Below are 19833 nucleotides of genomic sequence, written 5' to 3'. Positions count from 1 at the left end.
AAGATGAGCCGATGTCAAAGAAATCAACAGCCTAATCGGTATTGAAACAAGACTCAAAACTAGATGCTAATTTGAACGGGTATCGATACTGAGAAAATATCACCTAAATAGGACAGTATTTGGCCTATGAATAGTTTGGATTGAATTTATATCAAAACTAGTACAAGAAATTACAATTATACATTAATTTGTGTTCAAAATAGTTGGGTTTTTTTTCACAATGGAGTAGCAAATATTTTCCTTAGAATCAAATCTTAGTTAGTTGCCTGCTTTGAACAACACAACCTTGGAAACTTAGATCTGGATTAGCCATGATAACTTTTGTGTTGATTTTCTTTACAAGAGAAGCTTGAATGTATTTCCTTTCTGTTGCTGCCGTTTGATTAAATATGCAATGCAGATAGACAAATTAAGTCTAAGCACTGGGTTTAGCTAGCAAACTTGATCAATGTTTACCTTGTTCAAGTAGAAAAATCTATGATGCCACACTCATAATAACACATAATAATCCTATCAGACGTTAAACAGCTGGTTGGGAATAAATAGGTTGCAGTTACTTTGAGTGTTGATGAGAGAAGAGAAGAGCAGAGTTTCACTGTTATTACGGCACTGCTCCTGTCAGCCTAATAAAGCAGTGGAGCTGTGGGTGCTTTGGCAGAGCACCCGCCGAGCTGCCCCCAGCCCACAGTGTGCACTCAGACACTGGCCCCAGTCACAGCTGAGGGCCGCGGGCAACACAACTGGACTAGACCAGACCACAGCACCAGCATAAACTGTGCTTTCAAGTGCAACAGGAGGGACGGAGAGGGCAACATATAGTGATTTCAACATATTGCACTGGTCGCTCATTTTTTATGTTTTGTCCTTCCAATTACATTAAAGGGGACAGTAGAATTAGATCTTCCCCATGTATTGCCAGAGCAGCTCTTTTGTGTTGTGTATTGTCCTCTGCAAACCAGGAAGTGCACTGTTAGGAGGCTAGTTGTTAGATTAACCATGATGGTAAATTTAATCATATAGTTACTCTTACTTGTAGTAGTTTCCCCAAATACTTTTTTTTTAGCTCTAACTGAGTAATTTCCTAGACCACTACTTTGCACTTTTACTTGAGTAATATTATTTGCAGCGCTCAAAATGCACTGGAAAAGTTTTTATTCTGCGCTCTTCTGTTTTAGTGTTAATTTTATGATGATTATTTGTGATTATTTGTTTTGATTTGTGTGATTTTAATGTCTTTCTTAGTCTGAAAAAGCACTTTGAATGGCTTTGTGTACGAATCGTGCTATACAAATAAACTTGCCTTGCCAAGGTCACCAGTCCAAGATCTGACATTTATCTTTACCTGGTGGCGCCCTCTGCTTACTTCTATAGAGATAGATAAGTTTAATGCCATATTGTACAACATTCCTGGCAAAGTAATAACATCTCAAATAGGTACTGGATCGTCCACTGTATTATTCTAAGCAAAGAAACGTAATTTAAAAAACACTGGCTGAAAGAATAACATAATGCTCTAGTCTACGCAAAAATAAAAAAATCCAAAAGGTTGAATAGACAGGAGGGGCTTCAAACCCCATTCACCTAAGTCAATGATGTGGCTCTGATTTGCCAGTCTAATTGTGATTCTACAACCCAGTATTGTCCCTGTTTACCACAACACTCTCTTCAGGTAATTAGTTTTTGTTTGTACTACCCATGAGGGAATTCTGTCTCTCTATTTCATGCTTTTTGGGCAATGTACTCCAGTTTACAATACGGTTGCAGCCAGAGAAAACCGCCCACGGAGATATTGTACAATCAATTTTCATGCATCAAGTCATTTCAAAGGGATATCTGATTTGTCTTTTTATGTCACAACATCTCCACAAAGGCATGCACCCTATTACACATTACCCCGTGTATATTTAGCAATCACTTTTCACATGTTGTCGTGAAGTCAGAGAGGTAAATATGAATAGGACGCAACAGGAGGCCCATGATGCAGTGCTGATGATAGATTTTTGGGGCCAGATGCAGCGCAAACCCGAACAGATGCGGGGTTATGGGAGCGCGGCTGAAATAAATACCAAATTGGAAAGAGATGAGGTGGAGGCCAAGAGGTGCGCAGACTTCTTGATATGAAATCAGCCCCACGGCTTCTGTCTCATGGATTTCTTCACGTTAGTACGCTGTTAGAAAATGTCACTGGAACAGATATCTTGACAACGTGTGAAAAAAAATAGTTCACGATGTAAATGTCATATGGTTTAATTGGACGTTATGAGTTTCCGTGGTTCATCTTTGAAATTTGTGACATAAAATGAGTACAGTTTTAGTAGTTTTGCGGATACTACTTATGTGTGACAATTCTAGCCTAGTTTTTTTTAGTTCAGTGTATTAATTTAACTAAAGCTTTTCATTCAGTAGATCATAAAATTATCTTGAAGTGCCTGAAACATATTGGATTTGACAGTTCTACATGGAATTTGTTACAAAATTATCTTTCAAACAGAATCCAGGCAGAAGTAGCCAATGGGTTTAAATTTGTTTATTTTTTTAATTTTATTTTTTTTAAGTGCCCCAAGGCTCAATTTTGGGCCCACTATTTTTTTTTTATGTTTTTTTTTTTTTTTTTTTTTTTTTTTTTTTTTTTTTTTTTTTTACTATATTTATTAATTCCATTAGCAATTTAAGAGAAAGCCTAACACTAATAATCAAATCCAAAATTCCCTCAAATATCTTAAATTATCATAATTATCAATGAATGCAAATAAAACTAAGTATATGGAGAAAAAAAAAAACTGTTATGTTATGTGTGAACTGCAAATCTTTATATGGTTCATTGATTGAAAAAGTCACCATCTATAAATATCTTAGGTTTTGGTTTGACAAAAACTTTTAAAACACATCTCTCATTTTATTATAGAAACAAATCCCATTGAATTGCAAAAAAGAAATTGTTCAAGCAATCTTTCTTCCTGTACTAGATTATGGAAATATAATATATATGCAGACTTCAAACTCTACTTTGAAACCTTTAGATACACTCCTTCACTAAGCCTTTCATTTCATAACAGGTGATGAATTTAAAACACATCACTGTACAAAAAGTGTATAAATCTATCTGTCAGAAGAGAACTACACTGTATAAAATGATTTTAAAAGAGACTACTTGATACACTGCCTGAATATCTCACTTGCTTGTTGAAATTTGATACAGGAATATTTAATTCAAGATCTCATGATTGTCTGCATCTAAAAACTATCCACACTAGAGCTGAAATGGGAATAAAGATTTTGATTATGTTACTTCCCAAGGACATACAAAACTGAATACAAAGGTGCCACTAATGCACTTTAATAATCTGGTGATAAACATTTATAATCACACCTGCGCCCGTTTTAAATGTTTTAAATTGACTTATTGTAGTAGGATGTAGTTATTTTTTTATTTTTGGTTTGTGTTTTACTCTATTTTAACAGGGCACCAATGAAAAGGAGAGTCTGAGTTGAGTGGGTCAGTGCATCTCCCTGTATAAATAAAGATAAATGAAATTTGTTTTGATTTATTGTATTGTGTTTTGTAGAACAGTCAACTCTTTTCCAATGTGTTGCAGCCTGCATGTGTCTTTTAATTAGAATGATCAGAATAAAGAAATTATAAATACATTTTACAGCTAATATGGAGTTAGTAAAAGAAGGACACTGTCTTTATATCTCTGAAGGGAGGAACTAGCTACACTGAAACTAATATAGAGTGTATTCATTTTTATAACCTTTTCATAGCATATTTGCCTATAACTAATTTATATGATGCCTCAATATTTATTTAACCGCTTCCTCACATCAGTGTAAAATAAAAATGTAAATTGAACGGGCGTGTCACGTTAGCATTTTGAAGTACAATATATATCACTGAAATAAAAATAAATTATAAATGATGCTATTGAAACCAAACCATAAAGCAGCATTATCTCCCAGAAAGATAACGCTGCTTTATTATAATGTACACTACTGTTAAAAAATATGAACTGCAAGAAATAAATGACAGAATGCAGCAAATAAGTAGTTAGTTTGTATCTATAATGAGTCATATTCAATGAGTCAACAGTTCAAATCTCATCGTAGTAAAGAAAAATAATCAACATTTTCCCGCTAGTACAAAGAAAAAGTATCCATGATAAACACTGACCCCAAAAAATGTATGTTCCTTCTATCATATACTGAATGATAAGTCAATATAGTAATTATCGTGACAATATTGAAGTAAAAGTACAGTTACATGGCGATTATTATTATACTCAATTACAAGAACAAGTATACAATTTTAAAACTACTCAAAAACTAAAACTGCCCAAAAACGTACTCGACTTTACCTACAGCAAGTATGTTTGACATCTGTGAGTACACTGCTACCTGTTGCTGTTAACATGGCAGATTTATCCCATAGTGTTTGTTTTATGTAGCCCCCGGCTCTATTCTAAACCTACAAATAAGTCTGATCACATATTTGCATAAGCTGAGACAGAGTTGCAGATGATGGCTTGTCTCTGTCCTCTGTGGAGCAGCTTCATGTTTGATTTGCTGTACTGAAGGTGTGATAAACGCTGGGAGATCGTGATGATGGGGTTTATAAATAGCGGAGGAACGACATGCTGATAACCATTTTGACTCCTAGCCCCTCAGAGGTCTCCCCGTCGTCAAAGCAACCACAGACGTTCCCCTGCGACATCTTTAGACAGCTGGAGTAGAATACCGAGCTCTAAATGCAGTATTGATCCGAGTACAGAGAGTAAATATGACCTCACGGCCCACTGACAATATCATATTCAAGCATTGAAAAAATAAGTACAAGGATTCACTTGGCCCACCTCCATGTATTAACCACAATATTGACAAGACATATACTGACGTTGTAACCACTGTGCCATATAATGATGCGCGTTTCATGAGATCGACAAGATCTTTACTGGGATGGTACCACTATAAAAATAACAAAACTTTAATTAGACTTAATAAAACATGAACAAAGAATAAATCACAAATGTTGGAAGGAAGGAATCAGAGAAAAGGATTCAAACTGTGAACTCAATGCATACTTGGCAACCTGCTTATCCTTCTGCGTCACCATTGTCCCTGTAAAGATATAGAGTTAATATATTCACTTTCCGTATGTGAACTACAGTGGAACTCTCCTCTGTAGCGTCCATTGTCTCACTCTGTGTCTTATACTTGATTGTGCTCTATATATTAGTAATGCATATGATTATTTTAAAAGCCCATGCTGAGTGTTGTGCTTATAACAGTGCTGACTTTTCTTTTCTCTGAGAATGTCACTTGGCCTTAATTTCCAGAATCGTCCTCCCTCCCATTCACGTATGAATTTTTGATCCTGAATATCTGCATAAAATAATGGGGGTTGGCAGCTTCCCGTGGATTTTGGCTCTGGCTGTACGGGCTCATGCGGTCCCAGGCAGAAGAGTGTTTGTCTGAGGGAACTAGAGATTTTGAGCTTGATGTGCATTATAATCAGGAGGAGAGGTAACCTGAGGATATCAACAATGGGTTTTAAGTGCGCATCTTGAGAAGTCACATGGCTTACATAGAATGGACCTGTCATATTGTAGTTCTCCTGGGTTTGATTATCAGACCTTTGGGACGTTCATGTGTGCGTTTGCATGTTTCCCATAAACGTCAGTAGGTCTTGGTCTATGCAGCCTTATATTTTATTATACATGTACATCCACTGTTAAATTTAAGTCTGTTTCATTACATTTAAGACTTCCTACTTCTATTCTCTTGCTATTCTTGAACACTTCCCCATTGTGGTGCAAGTAAAGGTTCTTTACCTTATCTTTTCTTTTCTTATGTTATCTTATTTAGCCCATGCTCTTACTACATTATAGAAAAATTATAATTATAACCTGGGTTACTACTACCGGTGCCTTAACCTGCATATCGACAAGTTTTTCCTCCTTGTCAGTACGTGGACAGACCGTGCCTCATGTGAAAACTCAGAACCGTTCAAATCACACTGCAGAATAAAATATTGATTTGAATTGATTTTTTGGATTTCATTCACTCCTCTCACGAGACGGTGGCAAGCTACACCAAGGCCAATTACTCATTCATACACAACATTCATATGTAGCCAAACTGGAAGAAAAGCTTTGCCCAAGGACATCACAACACTGGCTGGAGCTGAGAGTGAACTGCCAACCTTCTACGAGACAACCACAACCTGCTGCACCACTGCTGCCCATGCACTGATCTGAGTTTAATTGATTCACCAAAACAAACCTAGTTTTTTATGATATTAAAGAAAGAGTACCCAAATTAACACAGGTAGCCTAGAGATAAAACCCACAACCCGTAGCTAACCACTCTGCCACAAAGGTCCAACACACCTGCTCCAAAATATCCTGTTTTCAAAGCATTGCTCCCCTTCTGTCCCTTTCCCACGCACCATTGTTCTGTGTTAATCGCACATTGGAGAGACACGAGGGAACCTTGAGTTTTTGTTTGAAAGTGACGCCTTCAGAAAGAAAGCAGCATCTATTCTGCATTGCTAATAAATGCACTCACAGTAAAGCACCCAGCAGACCTGCCACGTCTTCCCCAAAAACTGGTCTCCAATAACAACGGCAGTGGCTCCTTGCATGGCTAATGTGTTTTGTGCACAAATTTGTATTCAGACTAGTGATGGAGGAGAGATTAGACAGTCAGCGTGTCAACTGTATACCAGCTGGATTTGAGCATCTTAAGTGGATTTTTTTCCTGATTTGAATGAAGGTCTACAGTCTGGAACAAGGTTTGATAATGTCTTCAAAAACACATTGCTATTCAAAGCGATTGTTAGGTCAAAATGGATAAGTAAATAATGTTGTTTTTTTATTATTATTATTATCACACCCATTGAGAAGAATTTGCAGTGAATTGTATTATAACATTTCTGACGAGGAAAACTGCCATCTGCTTGTCTCCATGGAGCAGTCATTGCTTTGCCTGGAATGTTCTGTAGTATAACATTAAAACTTGCTAAAATAATACACTGAAACACATATGTTCTTACTTTAAGCTGGGTCACCTCCACAGATCTGACCTGCAACTTGTGCTTGGTGGCAACATCTGCTTGTTTCCATGGCGATAGTTAGGCTTAACAGCATGAGTGTGGTATATTCCAGGCAAAGCGGTAACATCTCTGTGGAGACAAAAGCTGGTGGTGGACACTCTACATAAACCATGGCTTATGTAGATCTAAACAAAGGACAAAAGGATCAATACGTTTGTTTCTGATCTAAACATGCACTAGTGGTACCAAAGTGGTGCACAGCTAGATAAATACTAGTCTATTTTCTGTGGATTCTCAAAATATTGTGATTGGGCAATAGTACTCCAAAATGGCACAGTGGAAAGTCCAAATCTATTTATACCCAGGGCAATCGCTAAACCCAAAACCCACGGCCAAAGTGGGAAAGCAGAAAACACTGGGAACAAAATAGGCTCAATATATTGAATTGGTCAAGACAAGTCCCAAGTAATCTAATCTTGAGTTTGCGGAGTAAGCTTGAGACTGGAGTAATGATACAAACGTCAGCAAGAATAAAACTTTTTTTTTAAACAGTAAAATACAAAATGACAACTACAAAATCTGGTAGTCTGGCACTTTAAACAACTGAATCATTATGGATATGGGAAAAGGGTAAGTAAAAGAAGCGCACTAGGCAACATTTCTCTTCTAGGTTCCACTACCTGCTTGTCTCCAGGGGGATGTCATTGCGTTACCTGGAATGTTCCACAGTATGCAATTAAATATATCCACTTTGTGAAAAAAAAAAAAAAAAAACGCTTTGAAAAACATGCATTCTTACTGTGAGCAGGGTTTGTCCTCCAGAGATCTGACTTGTAATGCCCGTTGGCGTCACATGCTTATCTTCATGATAGATTATGACCATGCCGTGGACTATTCTGAGCAAAGTAATAACATCTTTCCCTATTAAATAAATACATGAATGAAACAAACATCTCCACGGAAACAAGCGAGTCCCTATCAAATAAATAATAAACAGTGCCATACCAGCTTTTTCCATTTACTAAAGTATCTACTGAAAATATGTCCGGAAACGAAATAGCTTGATAAATCTATTGCCGTTCTGTCTGAATTTCCTTGCACTCCACAAAATGTCACTTTTTGAAACCTACAGTATATTATTGTGAAATTTGCACTGGAACTTGGCCACTTCTTCATCCATCAAAGACCTTGCATATGTTCTCATTCCTGTTTAAAGCTCACCACTCTGAAAATAATTATTAAGCAATTAAAGTGTGCGTATGCATGCCAAGTCTTTTATATAGCCCTGCTCGCCTGCCAGCTGTTTCCTCATTATTACTCTATAGTGGAATGATAATGGCTTTATGAGCATATATTTCCAATTGCATTTAAATATTACTACAATATTTATGTCTCCCCACTGAACGCTACACTTTCTGAATGAGAGCCCGTTCATAATTATTACCACCAAAATTAACTTGCTATGACTTCTTGCCGATTAAGTTGTCAGTCAATGTATAGAAGATATCTGGAGCTAGATAAAGAGACGCTTTCTAATTAGAGGCATTTGCTATCTGTAAAAACGACCATACACCCATTAGATGATTTCATTTAGTGGTAATTATTTCCGGTTGGGTTGAGAGAGGACTGAATGTACTTAGCGTGCGTATCCAATATCACTTCTCACTTGTTGCGTCGGTGTGGGGGGATTATCGGGGAGGTGCAGGGCGTATTTTTTCTACCAACAGTTCTCTTTGGCTGTAATGTGGATTTTATTGATGTTTCCGATGCCACCGCACATGTTTTTACTGCCGCTGTTAGCTGAATTGTTGCGTCCGCAGCTATTCTGTGGTGAGAGCGCCATGCCGAGACTCGTGCTAATGGCAGTAATAACAATAACAATCAATAGAGGAAGAGTCAAATGTGGTGAGGGGAGGGACAGGGGAGGGGCTACAACATGTGGGCTGTTCACAGGCTGTGGATGAGGCATTATGGTAGTCAACCACCTGTGTGACAAAGAAAACGAGAAGAAACTATTGTGACATGACGTTAAGTTAAGGCTGCACTATGTAACTTTGCTTGCAACTTGCATGTCTCAATAGATCTATCTCACCAGGCAAAGCTACAGGTCAGATCTATGAAGAGGCAACCCTTGTCTTAGTAAAAATGCATGTTTTTCAAAGCAGTAAAACATCTGTAATTGAATAGAAGATATGTTTAATACCGTACTGTGGAAGTTTAAAGGCAAGGCAATAACTTCATCGTCATTATGGTACTTAATAGTAAACAGCCACTTTTTTATATAACATTTTCCCACCTTCAAGACACTCAAAGTGCTTTACATCAAGGAACCACTCACCCATTCACATACTCATTTATACACCAGTGTACGCAGACACTGGGGGTTAGGTGAGTTAAGCATCGACACAGCGGTAGCATTTTTTTTGTGGAGTTTGAATCGAGCCACCAACCTGTGGGTCAGTGGATCTGCTACTGTCGCCCACTTAGGACCAATATATCGAAAGTGCACAATCCATCGGACAGTGGCAGCAGCTGAAGTATAAAGAGATTCCACAAAACAGTACATGAAGACTGCACCACTATATGAACAAAGATAAATGGTGTCAGTAACTAATCTGAAGTACCCAGACACTGAGAGAAGCCCCATTATTTGCCATTATGTTCTTTGACTTGAACACCACATTCAAAAAAGCCTCCCTTTGACTTCTCTTGGTTGGATCCAGTAACCCCATTGTGTAACAGTACAAAAATAAAGAAACACCTTTCACCGGTTCTTAAAGATTTACCACTGCTGCCTTTTATGGGACAACGCTGTGCATGTGTGCTTCAACATGGCTGTGCTGGGTTATGGCGTAGGCTCAAATCTAAACTCAAGTAAATGGAGGTTACTAAGACAAGAAAATCAATTATTGGATGGTCAGTGTTTCAGTCATTTTACCAACAAATCCAAAACACTGGCTGCAGCATTTACATAGGGGATTGTAGGGGACTGCCAGCTCAGGAAAGATCATTAGTGAAAATACTAGATAAATGCAGCAGGAAGTCACAAAACAAATCTTGCATTGATACTTTAGAGCAAGTTCACCCACACACCACCTTCCCTGACGACACAGATACGCACAGCTTCATTGACAACCTCTGCCACTTACTTCCACCTAAGCAGCGGAGGTGGCGTGACAAGCAGAGAAAGAGAAAAAAACAAAAAATTCAATGAAAATTCCAGGAGCAACAAACAAGACTCCCACCTCTCCCCATTATCTCCCCATCCCCCAAACACCACCTTAACGAGGAATACACTTTCCTCCTTTTCTCTCCCTCCATCTCCACTCCTCCTCTCCTCTTCTCCTCCTCCTCCTCTCCTCCTCTCCTCCCCACCAGTCCGTGCCATCTCCGGGGACCAAACACACCCCTGACAGGTTGCCATGGAAACGCCTCACTCAACTCACTCACGCTTTGGTCCCTCTTTTTCTCCTATCTTGCTGCGGTGGGTAGGGTAGGTAAGTAGAGAGGTAGGTGACGCCTTTATCCGAGTCTTTCTCTCGCTGTGGTTTTCAGACACAGCAAGGATGCCACCAAAAAAGAAAAAAAAGACAAAAAGAAATAAATAAATGGAGTGAACTTGATTCACCTGTGCTGGAGTGACGAACTTTAAGGATGCCAGAATCCAGTTTTTCAAGCTGTAGCCTTGTTTCCCCCATTGCACCGTTGGCAATTTCCCTTGAACTCTGCTCTCTATTAGAACAATAGGAAAGCATCTGATTAAATTTGCACACAATTACTGCAACCAAGCCATACTCAATTAATGCGTAGAGAAGCCAGACCAGCCATCCTCCTAATCCCCTTGGCTTGAGCATCATTCATTTATAATTCACTTATAGGCCTATACTCTTCCAATAGGTCACGATGGAAAACGCAAAAGTCTGTATTTTTGTTCTTTATTGTCTAGTGTATGACATAATCCCCACAGGTTTGCACGGATTTCGGACCAGTCTGTGAGGCACGAGAATCAAAAGACTCCACCAACTTCATACAGTGTAGGTATCAACCCCGCTGAGTCGCTTTTGCGTAAAGATTTCAACATGCACCTTTACGCGTTGATGTCATTCGATCACGCAGTCTATCTTTGCACTGTATAAGCTATAACAGTCATTTTTGGATACAGGAAAGTGTCATCATGCAATCTACACCTCCTATTCCCTCCCTTTTGGCACACGCATCACCCAAACTAAGCTTTAATCTCAATCCCAGTGAGAGAAACTCATCAGGTCCTCGCCTCTCTTCTCTTCTTGCATCGTATCCTCTACATTTCTACTCCCCGTGCCCACAACGCAAAGACGCCTTTAGCCTGCTGATGAAACCAAGTGTCAATAGCTTTTTACACCACGAGTTCACAAGCAGATAATACATAGTGAGTCGTGCGTAAACGAAAAGATTTTTTAGGGACACGGTGACCAACGTAATGGGATCTTAAAATGCGTGGTCTAAAAATAACGCACGGGTATTTATTCTGTCAGTCTAAATTCTTACCTTTTAACCTGCTGAACCATGCGCCAAAATCCGGCTTTTACATGACTGTGTGGGAGTCCGGGAGACGCACAGTTGAGAAGACTTTGAAAGCAATCCTCTTTCCGACTTCCATAGAAAAAAAACTACTTCCCCAAGATTGTTTCGTTCGGGTTTAATATTCAGAGTTGGTTCGCTGCTGTTACGAGCCAGTTCATCCCTCTTCCAGACTGCTCCTCTAACGAGACATCAGCACAGCGCGCCTAGATGCCTAGAGGACCGCGGGAAACGAGGCAAGAGCGAGAGAGGGGAGAGATGGAGAGCCGATGGAGCCGTGCGTCAAGCTGAAGGCGTCAGACGCACGTGTCCAAACCTTCAGAGCAAAAGCCAGCGGGAGTTTGAAGAGGAAAAAACGGGGGAGAAAAAAGTCTGATTATGCGTATTGGTAACAAAGGCGGTTCCACGGAGACAGGGAGCTTAGGGAGCAGGTATCTGGGGCACCTATGCTGGCCTTGGAAAAAATGCACATATTAAGCAGATTTGCAGGAAGAAATGTCTGTCCATACAAAATAAAGATGACAGGGGGGTACATGGTCATCCTTCAATAATCTGTGCGCCACTAAATGAATAAATAAATAAATAAATAAATAAATAAATAAATAAATAAATAAATAAATAAATAAATAAATAAATCATATGCCTGAATAAATTAGTACAATGTGATACAACTCAAATATGTCATGCCAGTCAGATATTACCTGTAATTTCTCGGGTAAATGACACACTTTTGTTTCATACGTATTCTGAACGTAAGTAGTTTGTCACAGAGAGCTGAAGGAGCATGAAGGCAGTAAATCTAGACTACTTGAATCACATCATAATGTCACATTAGCATATATCTCAAACATGCCATTCGTTAAGCAGCACTGATCAATTCTTCAGTCAATTTCAGGTGAAACAATGATCCCCTCACAGACAGGCTTACAATGATTTTTAAGAAAGGTCAATATGCTGATAGAACCCTCAAGTATGCTTTCTTTCCCAAGGTATTTTACTAGGCAGAAATCTCTCTTTCACTTTCATTTTAGTGATACAGCATTGTCTATGGTGTCTCTCTACACACGGCTTTGTAATGTAATGTAATTTGTAATGTCTTCTCTTACCATTTCAGGAATCTATGAGACCCAGTGGTATTTAGGATTATTATTACTCACTTTTATAGAAGTTAATTTTCAATACTTTAGTGCAACTAATGTCTCTTTGGGGCACATTAGTATTATAGCTCTTTATATTACACATTTAATATTGTCTTATGTGCATGTTCTCAAAAGCAAAAAAGTGTATAAATTGTTTAAAATATAAAAAATACTAAATTCCAAAATGGTTGAAAATTCTCTCATCCCTGTGGTGAACAGGTGGTCTGATAAAGCGGAAGTTCTCCAGCGAGCGTCATGCTCTAAGCCACACCCTGAATGCTGACAGGAAGAAGGGCTAACCCTGTGCACTCTCTGCGGTGTGAATACATCATGAAAAATGCTTTTATTTTGAAAGTTCCTTTAAGAACATGTATTACTCATAGTGTCTAACAATGGAGTGACAGGAGCTTGGTGTTGAGTGAATCAGAATGATATAAGTGGGAAGAGCAGCTCTCTGCGGGGGCACAGCACACCTCACACAGGGATCTACCTCCACCTCTCCTTCTACATCTCCTCTCCTCTTTCATTCTTCTGTCACTCTGTAAGCCAAAGCCAGCCTTGATCCATCTAACTCGCACACTTCCTCTCATCTTTTCCTTATTTGAATGTGCTGTGACAGTCTCCCCTGTAACTGAGTCACCAGGGACCCCCAACTCACATGTGGCATAATTAAGATGCTGCGTGTGTATCCAGTTTGTTCCTGCTAGACTTGTGGGGACTCTGTGATCCAGCATGAAGGGTATGGCACATGGCCCTGACCTCTTTGACCAACTTATGAACATAAAAGTTAAACAAGATAATCATATGAAGTAATAATCTTGTGTTTGTTTTTGAGAGTATAAGAGGCAGGAGAAGCTACTATCAGTACAGGACTGCTGACATGAACACGCAACACGTTATAATGTATTGTCCATTCAAATCTGCCTAATCTTCCACTGTAGGGAGTATTATAATCTCAAATAACATAGACCGGATAACAACGACTGAGCTGTAGGTGTCCTTGGAACAGTAGTACCATTTCCCCATCAGAAGGGACCCTGATTACAGCAAGAATGCATATTTTGAAGATATTCCCTAGCAATAAAAACAACAGTAAGTCATTGAATACAAGATAGACGTTTTTCCATATAGAACATTCCCGAAAAAAGCAACAGCATCTCAATTCTGTTTAAGCATTGTGTTCTATAGTTGTGGATGATTGTGCAAAATTTACCTCATTAACCCATTAGGATTTCTACCCAATATAAAACAACCATGAACTGCTCCAATTAGTCATAATGAAATGATTAATGATATTTCCCATAATTAAGCTCATATTTACCATCCCCTGCATATGTTTGGGGACCTGTGCAGGCTGGTACTGTCGGATAGTCTGGAGGTATAGTGAGCCCCAATTGATGCTGCATGTATGAGTGTGTGGCCGCAGGGGGTGTCACGAATATGGATAGGCTGCCTTCATTAGCATGTACCTGGGGGGCTAACGTCTTTACAGGGTACCGGCTAGACAAGCTGCAGTTCTGGTTCTCCTGCTCTGTGTCCTGTGGTGAAAGACGGGCCGCCACTCCCCTCTGTGCTCCTGACACTCCGGACTGAAAGAGAGAGAGAAAGAGGGAGAGGGAGGGAGGACCAAAATAGCAGCAGCAAAAAGAAGAACACACAGACTTCTGGCAACTATGGCAACTATTTAGTTTAAGGGACAAGATCTTTTTTTGAGGAACAATGAAGTAGAAATAGCAGTTATTTAGTGGATGAATTGCCTAGTGACACTGGCATTAACCTTGAATGAATACAATGGCTTGACAAGGTTTTACCCTACCTTTTTTTAATTAAATAAATAAATAAGCAAAATGAGACAAAAATGATTAACATATTCAACTTTCAAAAATCCTAGTACTGACACAGAGGTGGTGATACTCAAGTACAATCATCTGAAGTAACGATGCACTTGATTTGAATTTTTGGGCTCACTACTTCTGCTTAGCAATTGCTTTACGACTACAGATACTACTGTTAAATCTTTTCTTCTCAAACATTTTTGGTCATACGGTTCTCTAGAGTGTAATAGAAGCATTACTTTTTGTAGTAGTAGTAACAGCGTATAACAGTTTTGAGTACTTTAAAACTAAAGGGCGAGTGGTAAATGGTCACCTTTTTATATCACGCTTTTCCAACTTCAAGGCACTCAAAGAACTTTACATCAAGGAACCACCCACCCATTCACACTCACATCCATACACCAGTGTACACAGACACTGGGAGCAAAGTGGGTTAAGTGTCTTGCCCAATGACACAATGGCAGTATTCATCTGTGAAAGCTGGAATCGCACTGCCAACCTGTGTCTGTCCACTCTACCAATGATGTTTACGTGGGGAGCGGGATTCAAACTGCCTCCCTTTAGACCAGTAGACTCCCAACTGATTTACTGTCACCCTAATACTGCAGTATTCTGGAAGTAAAAGCCTCACCATGCAGTCAAACAGCTGTGGGTTTTAATAAATTGGTAGCAGTTGTGATCACAACAGCACAACTTATATATCTCTGGCAAGAAATAGTGGATCAGGAGCCATGAATCAATTAGTAAGTTTGGAGAAACGTCAAGTAGATAAAACCGCTCATTGCATTTACTTCCAGCTCCTATCATCAAGCTGATAGAAGCAATAATGAGACATGAGTATAAATACTGCATGTGTGTTGCATTTTGACATTTGGGCCAGATAAGCAGAACACATTCATTTGAGAGTAAAAATATCCTAGAGTGATTACAATATAGCCCACACTACGTGACATTTGAGTTTTGTAAAGGTCATCCGAGGAGACCATAAACGTCATTGTAGACAGACAGAGGAGGGAGCTGCAGATCTGGCTCACACTAATGATGTCTAATGAAATACAGTACAAGTCACTCTGAGCATGGAGCAGGTTTTTGTGAATGGATACTGAACTCTTTGCTCTCTGCTTGGCAAAAAACATGTAATTATTAGAAAAAGAACACAAACTATCTTGATTAGACATGGACCAAAATGAAACAGAAGTTCAATAAAAACAAAAATGCTAAATCTTTGTGTACCCTGCTAGCTGCCCCGACTTCTACAATATTCAACTTCCACAATGTGTTAGGGAAGCAAACATAAAACAAAACTAAATAATAAAAAATGTGTTCTAATTACAATAAATCATTATGCATGTAGGGAAGATAATTGCCGGTATCCACAGGGTTACACAGGTGTGAAAAATGATGATTGTTTTTGCAAAGACAGACACGACAGGGAGGGACAGAAGGTGAGCATCTGGTGTCACCTCGGCGGATGTGAAGGACGGCCATTTTGACTCCACATCGCAATAAAGACTTTTGAAAAACAATATGGTCAAGAGAATCAGACTAACCAAAATTAATAACTGTTTAATGAAATAGGCAAGTATTATTCAACTGTAGCCTATGTAGTTTACTTATCGGTTTCAGCTTCCTATTTATGGGTGATTTCCAAACACATATTTTATTTTGTTTTGAATTGTTAAATGCTATGGCAGTGGTGCTAGATTTCCATCACTTTTAAAAGTTTTTATTAGTGTCAGCTGAAGACTACCTGCCTCCCATGATTTGTTAACCAATTCACCTGCTCTAACTAACAAACTTTAACATGCCCAGCTGGTCATGGCACTATTGTGGAGATGCAGCCACCAGACTCGCATCAGTGCTCCTTTTGGTGCTGTGAGTGTTGCTGATATTCTTTTATACTCCAGAAATAACCTATACCCCACTTGCACCACAATGTTTTTTTTGTATTATTGCTTTTCATCAGCGCTGTTCGTATTGTTATATTTTCCCTGCACCCCAATAAATGGTGAAAAAGGATCATCTCTGTCATCATTTTGAAGAGTGCAAAGGCCACATGTATAGCGACTTAACATATGTAATAAACTTGTATGTATTTCTTTCATTGTATGACCAAAACAGGTACCCTACATGCCATTACAAAACTCACGACGGGGACTTTTTCATGAATATCTTAGCTCCATGCATACCTCAAACTTGTTAAAATTGGCAAGGCAGTCTATAGGCGAGGATGGACATAAAAACGGCCCACAGAGGTATCACATATCCTGCATACAGCTTTGACTGACAGCTGGCCTTTGCAGAGGCAGCAGCATCACCAGATGATCCTCTCCCGAGCAGTTGTTGTCCAGAGTCTGAGTCAGAGTGTGCATTACCCCAATGAGCAATCAGAATGTGCTTAAAGGTCATACGGTGAATAAGTATACACTATCCAAACATGCACTTCACACTTAATAACATTTTCAATTTGGTGTGCTGCTTTTGTCAAATCTGGTGACATTTAAGAGCACCCAGTGTCTACAACTAAAGGTACACCATCTTGAAATCCTAAGGAGAAAATGCTAAGTATAAAAAGCAAATTCACTGGATATCCTCAATTTTAATTTTGGATCACAACAGCACATTTTGTACCTGATGCCCTTCCTCAACCAATTCACTAACCCAGACTGACGTAAGATTTCATAAGTGCTTTTCACAACTCTCAGAGAACAGACAAAGTTTCAGGCAGGTAACAACAGCTAAAATGCTAACACATACTTCCTGATTATTGTGCAATAAAATGCTTTCTGATTAGATGAAGACCGCGCACAGCAGGCTTATTTTAATAATAATAATAATAATAATAATAATAATAATAATAATAATTATACATTTTATTTATAGGGTGCCTTTCTGGGCACTCAAGGTCACCTTACAATACAATATAATATACAATTTACAGACAGTTAAAATCAACATTTATGAACATATTTTGACCTCAAGAGCTGCTTATACAATATATCTGTACTGGGACAAGACAAATTATTATTATTATTATTATTATTATTATTATTATTATTATCATCATCATCATCATCATCATCATCATCATCATCATCATCATCATCATCATCATCATCATCATCATCATCATCATCATCATCATTATTAAGTCAGTGTGCCAGTTTCAACATCATTGAATACTTCGCCTCATCCGGTGGAGTGCGTTAAAAGTCAATGTTGGTTGAGAGTGCATTGCATTGATTAGCATTAGCCGGCAGGTGCATTAGTAGGTTTATCCCTGGTTGAACGATATGCCTTTAACAACAACCTCACGGCTCCTCTCCTCTGTACCGGGCTGCAGAGGTGGTAAATTGGTCAAGGGAGAGCTGCAAACCTCCGTGACCCCCCAGTTATAGCAGCTTGCACCATGTCCAACAATGTAATGAAATGGTTTAACAGCAGAGGCTATTACATGTGGACACAGAGACAGGAGCGTGGGGGCAGCTAATGGTATTAAACCCAATGCTCTGTACTGTACAGAAGAAAATGTCTGATCCTTGGGGTAATTTCATCAGGACTGGAACATTACAACTTGTCAGAAGAGCATGTGATTACAGGTCAAGGTAATTGCAGTGTGTCGTGCACAATGTACAGGGCATACTGACTATTTTTGAGCATAATGATAGCAGTAGTAGCAGTAGTAGTAGTAATAGTAGAAATAATATCCATCCATTTTCTTCCACTTAGCCGGGGCCGGGTTGCGGGGACAGCAGTCTAAGCAGGGATTCCCAGATGTCCCTCACCCCAGACATGTCCTCCAGCTCATCCGGACCCCAAGGAGTTCCCAGACCAGCCGAGAGATATATTCCCTCCAGCATGTCCTGGGTCTTCCCCGGGGCCTCCTATATGCCCATAACACCTCCCCAGGGAGGCATCCGGGAGACATCCTAAACAGATGCCCGAGACACCTCAGCTGGCTCCTCTCGATGTGGAGGAGCAGCAGCTTTATTCCGAGCTCCATCTGTGTGACCGAGCTTCCTCCGTGTGACTGAGCTCCTCACCCTATCTCTAAGGGGGCACCCAGCCACCCTGCGGAGGAAATTCATTTCAACCACTTTTATCAGCAATATAGCAGATAGAAATAATAGTACTACAAAATACATAAAGAAGTTGACCTCAGGTATATCAATGTACTAAACGTCCTTGAATTCTACTTAATTTGAATTAGTAGAAAATGTGGCAGCAATAGTTACAGTACCAGTAGTAATATTGACAGCCTATTGCAGTCTATTGATACTTTTCAGTGGTATCATGCTGGGGAGGAGCTGGATGTATGTCCATGACAGAATCTTCAGCAGTTACCATGGTGACACGATGCAGGAAAGAGCAAACACTGTCAAAAAAAAAGTTTTAAGACGGACTGAAAACTCCATAAAAAACAGTACAAATCAGCTCACACGTTGTAGTTTCAGGTAAGTCCGTTGTTTATGGTCAAATTAAGTCTAACTTCAGAGAGAACAGTGCCCTCAGTTAGCATCACAGCCCCAGGGAATGCTGATGATGTCTGTTGCAAAGTATCAATACAATTTTATTAGAGTCATAATCACAGTCAGTATCTTACTTATGGTACTTCCAGACTAGAAGTAATTGTGCTTATGGATCAATAGTTTATTTTAGTATTTAGGCTACTGTGAGTAAAGAAAAAATATAATTTCCCTATAACTAGTTACTTTAGTGTAACATGTACACAGGGCTGCCTTGCTTCAACACTTTGAATTGTGCTAATGGCATTCACTGTTAGAATTCTGCCTCTCCTCAGCGGTTGTTGTTTAGACCAGGCACAGCGCTGTACTGTATACGCCTCAGAGGGCCAATTAAGCAACAAACCAAAATCAAAGGCTGTTTACCGTGCGCAGGAAGCCCAATCCTTCATATACCAATCTGCTGGAGCTCAAGACTTTGGGAATTAGTGAGACTTTACAGCCACACAGGAGTGACAACTGGCTCATGTGGGAGGAGGTGACAAGTTGGAGGTTGTGTCTGCCGAGTGAACATGTCAAAGGAACTGGGGGAAGAATTAAGAAGAACGGAAAAGAAATGTGAAAAAGAGACATGGATAAGGAGCAATAGGTAACTTTTCTGGTTCTTTTCTGGGGGTTTGTTTGTTACTTGCTTGTCTCTATGAAGATGTATATCGCTTTGCTAAAATGTCCCACAGCATGATATTAAACATTTTTTGCATTTATTTAATTACAGGTGTTTTTGT

General features: G+C 39.3%; 1 protein-coding gene across 3 annotated transcripts in view; it reads right to left on the bottom strand.

The window, feature by feature from the left end:
- Positions 1-11844, bottom strand: part of lingo2b (leucine rich repeat and Ig domain containing 2b) — a 41233-nt gene extending 29389 nt beyond the window's left edge. The window contains exon 1 of one of the 3 annotated variants that reach the window (XM_033987656.2): positions 11579-11844. The gene's annotated coding sequence lies outside the window, so the exon portion shown is untranslated. Of the gene's footprint in view, positions 1-7051; positions 7156-10679; positions 10730-11578 lie in introns of those variants that run through there. The other 2 variants (XM_055231234.1, XM_055231231.1) reach the window with 2 other exon arrangements.
- Positions 11845-19833: the final 7989 nt, after the last annotated feature.

The sequence above is a fragment of the Periophthalmus magnuspinnatus genome, chromosome 22, assembly GCF_009829125.3.
Source record: "Periophthalmus magnuspinnatus isolate fPerMag1 chromosome 22, fPerMag1.2.pri, whole genome shotgun sequence".
NCBI classification, from domain to species: Eukaryota; Metazoa; Chordata; class Actinopteri; order Gobiiformes; family Gobiidae; genus Periophthalmus; species Periophthalmus magnuspinnatus.
The sequence above is the reverse complement of the archived record's forward strand: the minus strand, read 5'-3'. Positions and strand labels throughout refer to the sequence as shown.